The sequence below is a fragment of the Papio anubis genome, chromosome 10 (genome assembly GCF_008728515.1).
Source record: "Papio anubis isolate 15944 chromosome 10, Panubis1.0, whole genome shotgun sequence".
NCBI classification, from domain to species: domain Eukaryota; kingdom Metazoa; phylum Chordata; class Mammalia; order Primates; family Cercopithecidae; genus Papio; species Papio anubis.
The window spans coordinates 40,173,097-40,185,102 of record NC_044985.1 but is presented as its reverse complement, the minus strand read 5'-3'; the positions used below and the strand labels follow the sequence as shown (position 1 = coordinate 40,185,102).

General features: G+C 44.1%; 1 protein-coding gene across 3 annotated transcripts in view; it reads right to left on the bottom strand.

The window, feature by feature from the left end:
- The window catches only part of GPD2 (glycerol-3-phosphate dehydrogenase 2), a 149,162-nt gene extending 139,432 nt beyond the window's left edge, over window positions 1–9,730 (bottom strand). The window contains exon 1 of one of the 3 annotated variants that reach the window (XM_003907492.5): window positions 9,089–9,730. The gene's annotated coding sequence lies outside the window, so the exon portion shown is untranslated. Of the gene's footprint in view, window positions 1–8,377; window positions 8,699–9,088 lie in introns of those variants that run through there. The other 2 variants (XM_003907491.5, XM_017946541.3) reach the window with 2 other exon arrangements.
- Window positions 9,731–12,006: the final 2,276 nt, after the last annotated feature.

The following is a 12,006-nucleotide window of genomic DNA, read 5'->3' as shown; positions in this document are numbered from 1 at the left end:
GAGACACTGTCTCTAATAAATATTTTTTAATTAGCCAGGCATGGTGGCACACACCTGTCATTCTAGTTACTCAGGAGGTTAAGGCGGAAGAATCGCATGAGGCAGTTCAAAGCTGCAGTGAGCTGTAAATGTGCCACTGCACTCCTGCCTGGGCAGCAGAGCAAGATTCTGTCTTTAAAAATAATAATAAATAAAATTATGTTAGTGTTTGTGTGTGTGTATGTGTGTGTATTTGTTTTTGAGACAGTCTTGTTCTGTTGCCCAGGCTGGAGTGCAATGGCACGGTCTCAGCTCACTGCAAACTCCACCTCCCAAGTTCAAGCGATTTTTGTGTCTCTGTCTCCTGAGTAGCTAGGAATACAGGCACCCGCCACCACACCTATTTTGGTATTTCTAGTAGAGACAGGGTTTTGCCATGTTGGCCAGGCTGGTATCAGACTCCTGGGCTCAAGCAATCCACCTGCCTTGGCCTCCCAAAGTGCTGGGATTACAGGCATAAGCCACTGCCCCCCACAGTATCTATATTTTTTTAGATAAGTATCCCAGCTACTTAATGGTGGGTGGGGATGGGGAAAAGGGGTTAATACTAGCAAACATAATGAAAGAAAAAAGTGAAAATATACTCATTCTGATAGGTCCTATGAGCATAATCCTGAAGAGAGATAAAAGAATGTGGCAGCCTCTAGATGTGAATGCTATACCTGGAGAGGCTGAGGGCAAAGAAACCCCAAACTCCAGGAAATAAAAGGAAAATCTAGGCCAGGGTCCAGAGGCAAACAGAACCCAGTGGCCAGGACTGGCTTCCTTTTAGGTAGGACAAGAGAAATAAACATTTCATGCTCTCCATGGATTTCAAATTCATCCAATCCAGCCACCTTATTTGACAGAGGAGAAAAGTGAAAGGTCCAGACGCTAACCAAAGCCACACTGGAGTGGCTATAATGTGGCTGCAGGGATGCTCAGAAGTAGGCACTGCCCACCTTTGACTTAGCCTACATACATGGTCCCCAAGGCGTTGTCCCCATAGAATCCAACACCTTTGATAAGGGTGACAAAATAATTTTTATAAGTCATCTTGTTAGGAATTCATTTTCTAGATTGTTAAGAGATTGGATTAGGTGGGTAAGTGGGGGAAGGGAGAAATTGGTGAAAAGAAGGAAGCTCTGGTGTCCTGACAGGGGTGCTGAGTCCTCAGTGGACATTAAGTGGCCTCCTTATTTGTAGATGCCTCCACTGATTTTCTTCAAGGATTCCTTTTATAATGTCACTTCACCCCTTCCCTCTCCTAAATATCCTTAAGATATTAAACCTCTCAGCACCTTAAGAGAGGGAAAAATTTTTTGAGATAAAAATAAAAAGATTAAAACTGCCAAATGTGTAGGGAGGGAGATGCCTAAAAAACATACAGTGTAAAGTATCCAGTTGAATAGATTACCTGAAATACACCTGCCTGTGTGGTATCTGGTGTCCAATTACACCCAATACACTCTTATCACTTATTGCTTGAATTAGGGTCTGACTGAATTATGGGGCAACCATTCATGAACAACTACTTACTAGGTGTCACCCACATGAACGGCACTTGGATTAGGCATGTGAGGTCTATAAAATTGTGTAAGATCCAGCATGATCTTCCATAGGAAAGGAAATTATGCATGTCTGCAAATAATTACAGGAGACAAGCATCTATAAGGGAATTATGAGTAGCATAAAAAGAGTAGCTGAAGGGTTTAGAAAATATACAAGACATTTCTGACTGGGGCTGTGAGGGAAAATGTCATAAAAATTAGTAGCCAGGGGTCAGGGCACTCAAGGTTTGTTAGGATTTCAAAAAGTGAATTAAAAGGAAGAACATCAGAATAGGGACAGCGTAGGAATATATATTTAGGGAATTCCAACTAGCCCAATGTGACTGGATCATAGAGAAGATAAGGACAGCACCTTAATATTAGGGTGAGAATGGAGGAGTCCTTGAATTAATTCCAAGACAAATATTTAGAACTTGATCAAATAGAGCAGAGTAACCCATGGAACAGTGGAGCAGAGAGAGTGACATGATCAAAGGAGTTTGGGCATTACCACAATGAAACAAAACATCCTTTCTTTTTATTGTTTTTTTATTATTTATCTATTCATCTATCTTTTTGAGACAGGGTCTTGCTCTGTTACCGAAGTTGGAGTGCAGTGGTGCAATCATGGCTCACTGCAGCCTCAGCCTCCTAGGCTCAAGGGATCCTCCCACCTCAGCCTCCTAAGTAGGAGGCACGCACCACCAGACGCAGTTTATTTTTTATGTTTTGTAGAGACAGTGTCTCACATGTCGCCCAGGCTGGTATCAAACTCCTGGGCTCAAGCGATCCTCCTACCTTGGCCTCCCGAAGTGCTGGGATTACAGGCATGAGCCACCACTTAGCCAATATCCTTTATTTTATTCAGTTAAAATTAAAAGAAAGCAACTTTTGAGAACCTAGTACTCTGAACTGTATTATTTTCGTCACTTTTGAAGTACACTTAGAAGCTTATTTTATGTTTTCTTGGAATCTTGACCAAAGTTTTCCTAACAAGTTTACCTTGAACATAAACTTTTGTTCCATACACGTGTCTAGCTATCTAAAGTTTCTGCTTGGCCTTGGTGGTCATCAGCAGATACAAGTAGCAAAGCATTCTAAGCATGTCACCCCATTGTTACCAAGTAATACTCAGAGGTTATCTCATTTGACAGTAGCAGCTTCTAGAAATCTCGATTTCAGAAAACAATCTGTCTGTCATAGTTTGTGGGGTTTGTTTTTCCCCCTATATTAAAACCTTTTATAGAAGGATATACGTGGACAATCCAGCATGAGATTCCACAGAGGACATTTCAGCATTCAAAAAATATAACGCTTGAAAAATCTAAATCAGTCATTGTTCTAAAGTACCCAGACTTTGACAGTATCTCACTGTCCAAAATATAGTACATGAATAATTATTTCATTTGAATAATTAAAAGATGTCCCCAAATAATGTCTTTAAGTTTTGCCAATACATATATAAAGAAAAATTATTCCTCTAGTCACAATACTTCTGACACCAAATGTATGGGTTTTCCACAGCAAGAAACTCTCTATCTAGGGGCACCAATTGAATGTTCTACAATTTAATTTAGTCTGACACTAACTGCCCAGAGTTTGTGCAGACACCACAGGGTAAGGGCTCAGTCCCATGAGACTGCCCTCCACTTCAGATGCCAGTCAAAAATAGTGGGCCCCGGGATATCCACACTTCTGTTAAACTTAGCTACAAATCAGGGGTTCCTACAACCCCATCCCCAGATTTGATAATTTGCTGTAATGGCTAACAGAACTTTATTTACTTTTTTTTTTCTCTTTTTTTTTTTTTTTTTTGAAACAAGGTCTCGCTCTGTCACTCAGGCTGGAGCGTAGTGGCACTAACGCAGCTCACTGTAGCCTTGACCTCCTGGCCCCAAGAGATCCTCTTGCCTCAGCCTCCAGAGTAGTGAGGACTACAAGCATGGACCACCACGCCTAACTAGTTTTTTGTTGTTGTTGTTGTTGTTTAATTTTTTGTAGAGACAGGGTCTCTCCACATGGCCCAGGCTGATCTCAAACACCTGGGCTCAAGTTATCCTTCTGTCTTGGCCTTCCAAAGTGCTGGGCTTACAGGTGTGAGCCACCACAATGGGCCTACTTATGTATGCCAGTTTATTACAAAAGGTATTATAAAAGACACAAATCAACAGCCAGATGAAGAGGTACACAGGGCAAGAAATGGGAGAAGGGGTGCCCTCTCTGGGCACGCCTTCCTTCCAGCACCTCCATGTATTCACCAACTCAGAAGCTTTCCAAAATTTAAGGTTTTTATGAAGGCTCCGTGATATGGGCGTGATTGATTAAATCATTATCCACTGGTGACTGACTGATTTCCAGCCACTCTCCCCTCCCCAGAGGTCTGGAGTGAGGCTGAAATTCTAACCCTCTAATTACATAGTTGGTTCCTCTGGCACCAGCTCCCATCCCCATCCTGAAGCTATCTACGGTTCTACCAAGAGTCACCTGTCATCTCAGCAGTGTAGAAAAAGACACTCATCATTCCAGAGATTGCAAGGGTCTTAAAAGTTCGTTAGTCAGAATAGGGGACAAGTATCTTTCTTACTATATCACAATATGTCAAAATACATTTGTACTTGAGAAGGAGAGACATCTATTAACCAATTTTTCCCACTAATTTTGTGAACTAATTGAACCAAAGCCTGACCTAAATAAATCATAAATCGTGTTTTTGCTGCATAAATCAGAAATCTGGTTTTGAAAGAACATAAAATTCTCAACTGAAAAATAGGAAATAAGAGCACAGATATGATATAGGAAGAAATACACAACCCAAAGAACTAGTAAGAGCCTCTAACAAAAGATCAAAATCCTGGAACACAAGCCAAAGGAAACAAACAAACAAACTTGGTCACATTCACGTCAGGACACAAATTAGAATTCTGGATGCATTCTGACCACAATCATTATCTAAACATTCTCAGGTATTCAAAGCATCAACATCTCTTCCTTTCTTTTTCTTAAATGTTCCTGAGATTAATCCCTGGTTATATATTACAGGAAGAAGTCTATTCTAAAATTGTTAGAGATTTCCTGGCTTGCAGCCACATTGGCCGTTGTCTTTCTCACTTGGAGTTGAGTTTGATCACATCTTCCTCTTACATTTCTTTCACACATCATGTCAACAATTCTAAAACAAAGAAAACTAAAGCACACTTTATTAGTTTCTTCTTGCCCTAACATATCACTTCTAAGTTTTCTTACCTCAAAAGTCTTAAGACATGATGGAATTATTTAAGTATTTTGATGAGCAACTAAAACTTACTTAATAGTATCTTCTTAGTTTAGTTCCATTCAGCTCTTCTCTATCTCCCAAGAAACAATTTTTGAATTTGGCAGGTTGAGAGGCATTTCAACCCTGATTAATAATTTTCTCCTTATACTCTAGGTAAAAAATATATAAAATACACCCCATTGTCAAAACTGAATAGAGTAACTGGCAGGCCATCTGACACTTTTATTTTATTTATTTATGTATTTATTTACTTACTTACTTATTTGAGACAGAGTCTCCTTCTGTCACCCAGGCTGGAGTGCAATGACACAATCTTGACTCACTGCAACCTCTGCCTCCTGGGTTCAAGCAATTCTCCTGCCTCAGCCTTCCAAGTAGCTGGGATTACAGGCGCCCACCATCATGCCCAGCTAATTTTTGTATGTTTAGTAGAGACGGGGTTTTGCCATGTTGGCCAGGCTGATCTCAAACCCCTGACCTCAGGTGATCCACCTGCCCAGGCCTCCCATCCCAAAGTGCTGGGATGAGCCATCGTGCCTGCCTGGCTTTTTTTTTTTTTTTTTGAGACAGTCTCAAGCAATTCTCACGTTTTGACCTCCTGAGTAGCTGAGACTACAGGCACAGGCCACCATGCCTGACTAATTTTTGTATTTTTTGTAAATATGGGGTTTCCATGTTGTCCAGGCTGGTCTCAAAACTCTTGGGCTCAAGCGATCCACCTGCCTTGGCCTCCCAAAGCAAAGTGCTGGGATTACAAGCGTGATCCACTGCACGTGACCTATCTGACACATTTTTAAGCAAGTGTGTTAAAGGTGACAAGAATGAAGAGTTACCATTCTAACGCCAACCCTGAGCTTTAAACTTCACAGACCTAGTGACAAGTATTCATTTCTTGCATATGCAAAATTTTACTGAAGATTTCCCATATAATTTTCAACAGAAAGATCATTTTTGGAAGTACACGATTATGTTGGCTTTTTCATACAATGAGTACACAATAGCAAACATCCCTGAAACAAAGATGATCTTTTCTATCATCTTCAGGAAATAAGTCCCTCTGTTACTGAAGTGACATTCTCTTCGGCAGGAAGCTGTCTCCAACTACTTGAGCCAATATTAACCTTTTCCTTCATAATCACAACAGTTCTGGCCAATATCCTACCACTGGAAAAATGATTGTACAAGGTCTTATGTTGGTCTCCAATCATGTTCCATCTATGTTTTACCTTGTTAAACAACTGTAAGCTTTTCAAAAGAGGATAACTTTTTTTTTAAATCTAGCACTTATTACAATATAATGCTGCACAAGAATACAGAACATTTCATTTAAGAAGACTAGTGTTCATATATTTGATTTCTAGTCCTCTTTCTGAAGTGTTGTTTCTGCACTTAGGATCGCCCCACGAGTCCAGGTGTTGACAAACAGAAAGAATCAAGTTTTGGAAAACCTAAACAGAAACATCATCACATTAAAAAAATAAAACTGAGAATTAGATACTGAGAAATTAGATCTGAAAATTGCTTCCCTTCTCTAATAACCATAGCTACCACTAACTCACCTCTCCTCTCCCCAGCCCAACACACTAAACTAACCGAAAAAAATATACGAATAATTCATGTACAACATGCAAGAATTCTTTGCCCAAATTTTCAAGCTAACTATATTCTTTGCCTATATTTTCCTATTTGAGTGTAAGAAGGAAAAATACAGGATGGAAGCTAGTCTTTTGAAGTCTACCACTTGCCAGGTAGGTACATTGCTAGCACTTGCACACATGTCATTGCATTTAGTATCCATATTTTGCCAATGAGACAATTGAGGCTGAGTTTTAAAAGATGACCTAAGGCCAAAGTCTTTGGCTCCCTGCTCCGCAACTACCCTCAGCTAGAGTTTGTTCCACAGTTCGGTTGCTCATTGAGAAAACATTTATTGAGGGCGTATTACAAGCTAGTCATCCCTCTAGGCATTAGAGGTCACTCATTGAGAAAACATTTATTGAGGGTGTATTACAAGCTAGTCACCACTCCAGGCATTAGAGTTTTGAAAGTATGCAAGACAGGACAAGCCCTACTACTCTCATAGAACTTACATGCTAGAGAGGAAAGAAAACAACCAAACAGAGTAAATTCAGAGTTGTAATAGTTTACCAACACGAGCTACGCACAATCATCATCAAATCTTTTAAAATATCTACAATATGATTAGTTACAACAAACTAAAGGGGGTAGTAATATTCACTAACAATTGGTAACACTGTGGCCCTTTTGTCAATTCCTGAACCAAGCCATTGCATCTTTGAATGAATCACAAGGGAGAGAGAAAGAAGCAGAGCTCTAATGCTGCTTAGAATTTCTTTATAAAATAAAATGACTCTGTGAGCTATGAGAATGGACTGTTGCAATGAATCCAGTGTTGGTTCTCAAACCCAAAACCCCATATTTATCCATTTATTCATTAAAATATTGCTGTATTAGAAGAGTTGATTTGTAAAAGTCAAGGAAGTGTTGTAATTTGACATAACGCCCCTGTGAGAAACAGAGGGGGGTTTCAACATCCACATCACAAGGTTCCCCAGGCTGCACACGGTCTCCATTGGGCAATGGCATCCTGCTGTCATGTGCTGGGCTAGCAAGAACTGTAGGACTGGGACTAGAGTGGTCAGTAGCTACCAAGAAGTGCCTGGGCCCAGTGTGACAGCTGCCAACACCCTCCACACGCCAAAAACAAACTTCACATCTCTTTAAACTTGGAACACGTGCAAAATACTAACAGTTTTGTTTTAGCAATAAAGACTCCCTGTCACTTACTAACTTCCTCCCCTCACCTATTTATACAAGTATAAGTTGACTAGCTGCTATTTCTATAGCTGCCTCCTATGATATTTATAATGTGTTGTGTGATTTGGGTTGCCCATGTCACTAACACTTTGCGAGAATTTGTGTTTGTAAATTACTCTGGAACTCTTCTGAGAGTGAATATTCCACTGCACAAGGTGGAAGCCAGACTAGAGACCATCTGCTAAGAGCAGCACTTCATTCACCCAGCTACACCTTCCTGCCAAAGCACTCTTTGCAAATCTATTTTTGCTGGTAGAAGTTACGTGGGGAGTGGAGGCTGTTTTAAGTTATCAGTGTGCACCTTCCATTTCCTCCTAGGACAGTCACACGCCAGGCGCTGAGTTTCTCAAAGAAGCTCGTTCTCACTCTTGCTTCGGAAGGGAGCAACAATCCTTATCAGACTAGCCCCATCTACAAGCTAAAAGTTTGCATAAACTTTCAATGGGGTACCAACCCTCGCCCCAAAAGTCCTGCCACTGTACTGTTTTACAACTGCCGCCTCCAAAATATAAACAACGAAACCCTAGAGAAAAGCGAGTCCATCTTCTGCTGATGGGAAGAAATTCTAAATCTTTCCCGTTTCCCGCCACCACCTACCGCAACACTGGAGTCCCAGAACACTGGCCCGGGTCAGAAAGGGACCACTCCCCTCTAGAATCCTAAGGGCGGGGGAAGGGGTCTCCCAGGAAGCACACACCTGAGATAGATCCTCACGCGCGAGGGGCCAGCGGGCAGGGGCACCCAGTTCCTCCAGCCAGGGTGGAGTCGGCCTCCCCCCGGAATCAGAGCCTCGGCCCGGGTGCTAGCAGCGCGGCGCGCGGGGCTGTCACTCGAGGCGGGCTGGGCGGGTGTAACTCGAGCGCCCGGCCGGCCGCGCCCCCGCCTTCCCACTTCCCGACTTCCTCCTCCCGCTCCCGCGCCTGCTCACTCCCGGAGGGCTGACCCGGGCGGCGAGGCCGCCACCTCCAGCCCGGATACCTCGGGCCCAGGCTCCTCCGGCCCAGCGGGGAAACGCGGAAGTGGGGGCAGGAACCGGGGCTGGGGTTGGCTGGGGTGTGGGAGGGAAAAGCGCTGCGAAGAGCGGGCGGCGAGCGAGGTCTCCGCGGCCCAATGAACGTGACTAGACGGGGACGCGGCTCCCGCCGCCGGGTGGGGTCGCGCAGCGCCACACGCAAGGGCCCTCGCCCGCGGCTGCAGTTCCTGCTTTGTGCCTCGGTGGTGCCGGACTCCAGACCTCCGCCCCGCCTTGCCAGCGGGCTGGCGGACTGGAAAGCCTGAGCTAGGCCAGGCTGGGGAAGACGGTGGCGGTGTCCGATTTCCTGTGCCCTCGCCCATGCGGGCCGCCCTGGCCATCTGCCTGGGGGAGGGGAGACACTCGCCGGCCGGCAGGCTGGCGGGGCTGACTTACCTGACGACTTCTCGTTGTCCGCCCCTGGATCTGGCTTCTCCTACTCTGCACCTCCCGGCCGGCCGGCTTCCCTAGGCCTACGGACGCGTCCAGGAGGCGGGCGACCCTGCGACCCCGCCGTCAGAACCCAGACTCTCGCCCGGCTCCCCCGGCGGGCTCAAGCCGCGCCAGGCCTCCTGGCTCCCCCCCTGAATGTCAGCGCAGGGACCCGCAGGGAAGTCCAAGCCCAAGCTCCAGGGGGTGGAATGCTGAGCACAGGTTCCCCAGGCCCAGCCTCATACAGGTGGGGGGAGGCGGAGAGCCCCGGCAGTCGAACAGCAGGCTTCCCACTTGCAACCCCCCCAACCCCCCCAAAAAAGAAACGACCCTGCCCACTGAGCATGCCCAGCTCACTTGTTGGAACTACTAGGGCTAGACAAGCCCAAGGGGACCTAAGGAAGGCGGAGTTGGGGCTCAAATGGACCCCACTTCTTTAAGAGCTTTGCTCCGAAGACCTCTGGGTGCTGTACTAATAACCTTTCTATCGTGGTATTGGAAAATATCCAGGAGATGGACGGAAATGCCTTTCCAAAAGAAGGAAGAAAATTAGTGTGAACCAAAAACGCAGTGGTATTTTTTTTAATAAAGTATTAAGTCACTCATTTAATGTCCTTAAATACCGCAGAACTCCTATAGTTGACCCAGAGGAATGCATTTATTTATTAAGTCTCAAACTCAGTAACTTGAGGGAACCATCCATAGTCCACAGAGGAGCAATGATTCTCACCCTTGGACACATTAAAATTGGGGGGAGGGGGTGGGGAGGGGTGAAATGCCAGATTTCCATCCCCAAGTCCAATGAATCGGTCTGGACGTGGGATCTGCAAGTCCTTGTATTTCAAAACTGGGTCTAAAAGTGTAGTCACTGGAGCCCGCAGCATCAGCATCACCTGAGAACTTGATAGAAACTGTACTCCAGTGACCTGATTCACAGACTCTGGGGCTGGGGCTGAGCTACCCAGATTTTACAAGCCCTTCAGGTAGTTCTGGTGCACACTAAAGTTTGAGAACCATGGTTTAAAAGCTCCCCCCAGTTGAATCTAATGAGCAACCAGAGAAAAGAAATTGTAATTGAGAAAAGAAAAATAGTTCAGAGCATTTGAGCAATGTGAGGTATGCAAAATTTATCAGGCCCAGAGAGACTTGAGTATGGGACATAGGTTGCACCCCTACACTCATGCTCAGGGGCGATTGTTTAAAGGCATTTTGTTCATGACTGACTGCCCAACCATATCTTCATGTTCCTGGAATTTGTGATACGAAGAACAATCTATAGGCAATCAATAGTTTATGTGTTTTTATGTAAATTATTGGTAAACAACTTGGAAACCGCCTCTTCTTTTCCTTTAAAAACTTTATTGTAGCCGGGTGGGCGCGGTGGCTCACGCCTATAATCTCAGCACTTTGGGAGTATGACGTGGGCAGATCAAGAGGTCAGGAATTCGAGAACAGCCCAACCAACATGGTGAAACCCCATCTCTACTAAAAATACAAAAATTAGCCGGGCATGGTGGCGAATGCCTGTAATCCCAGCTCCTCAGGAAGCTGAGGCGGGAGAATCACTTGAATCTGGGAGGCGAAGGTTATAGTGAGCTGATATGGCACCACTGAACTCCAGCCTGGGTGACAGAGTGAGACTCCGTCTCAAAAATAAATAAATAAATAAAATAAATAAAACTTACTTGTAACTGGGCAACATTGTGAGACTGGTTATATTAAGTTGCCTCAGTTTTTTTTTCTTTAGTTTGACAAATCAAACCAATATTTTTATCATTTTTTCTTCAAACCCTAATCATTTATCTAGAAATGCAACATGTTACCCAGAAAAGGAATAATCTGGTTGAATTGAGTGCCAGTCCTGGATTTCTTTCCCACTGATTATCCCAGATCAGTTCAGTGCTTGGGAAATGGGACCATCAGTTACTCACTTTTGTACTCTAGTGCCTAGCATAGTGCCTGAATATAACTGATGTTTACGTGTTTCTTGATTTGAAATGAATGCTGAGGTAAGCGATCTGGTCCAATCCATGCGATGTCACCTGATTATTTTCCCCACTAGTCCTACTCACATTGCTAGCTAGTGTAACTACCTGAGGAGTTCATCTTGCCCGCTGCCTAGACAGAGCTGATTCATCAAGACAAGGGAATTGCAAGAAGAGTTATTCACGCAAAGCCAGCTGTGCAGGAGATCAGTTTTATTATTACTCAAATCAGACTCCTGAGCATTCATGGAGCAGATTTTTTAAGGACAACTTGGTGGGCTGGGGGAAGCCAATGAGCCAGGAGTGCTGATTGGTCAGGAATGAAATCATAGGGAGTTGGAGCTGTCTTTTTGCACTAAGTCAGTTCCTGGGTGGAGGGCCACAAGATCAGAGGAGTCAGTTTATTAATCTAGGTGGTACCAGCTTATCTGTCAAGTGCAGGGTCTGCAAAATATCTCAAGCACTGATCTTAGAAGCAGTTTAGGGAGGGTCAGAATGACTCCTAAACCATAGTTTCTAATCTTTTGTGGCTGTTAGTCCTACAAAGGCAATCTAGTCCCCAGACAAGAGGGAGGTCTGCTTTGGGAAAGGGCTGTTACCATCTTTATTAAAACTGTAAACTGTAAACTAAGTTTCTCCCAAAGTTAGTTCAGCCTACGCCCAGGAATGAACAAGGACAGTTTGTAGGTTAGAAGCAAGATGGAGTCGGTTAAGTCAGATCTCTTTCACTGTCTAGGTCATAATTTTGCAAAGGCGGTTTCACTAACAAGCCAAGAACTGATGTAAGATTCAGTTCTTATATCAATAACCCATGACCATCAGCCCCTGAGTCTGATTTGGATACAGGAGGAGGTAGAGAATAGGAGGTAGGACATAGTTGGAGATAGAGAAAAGTCA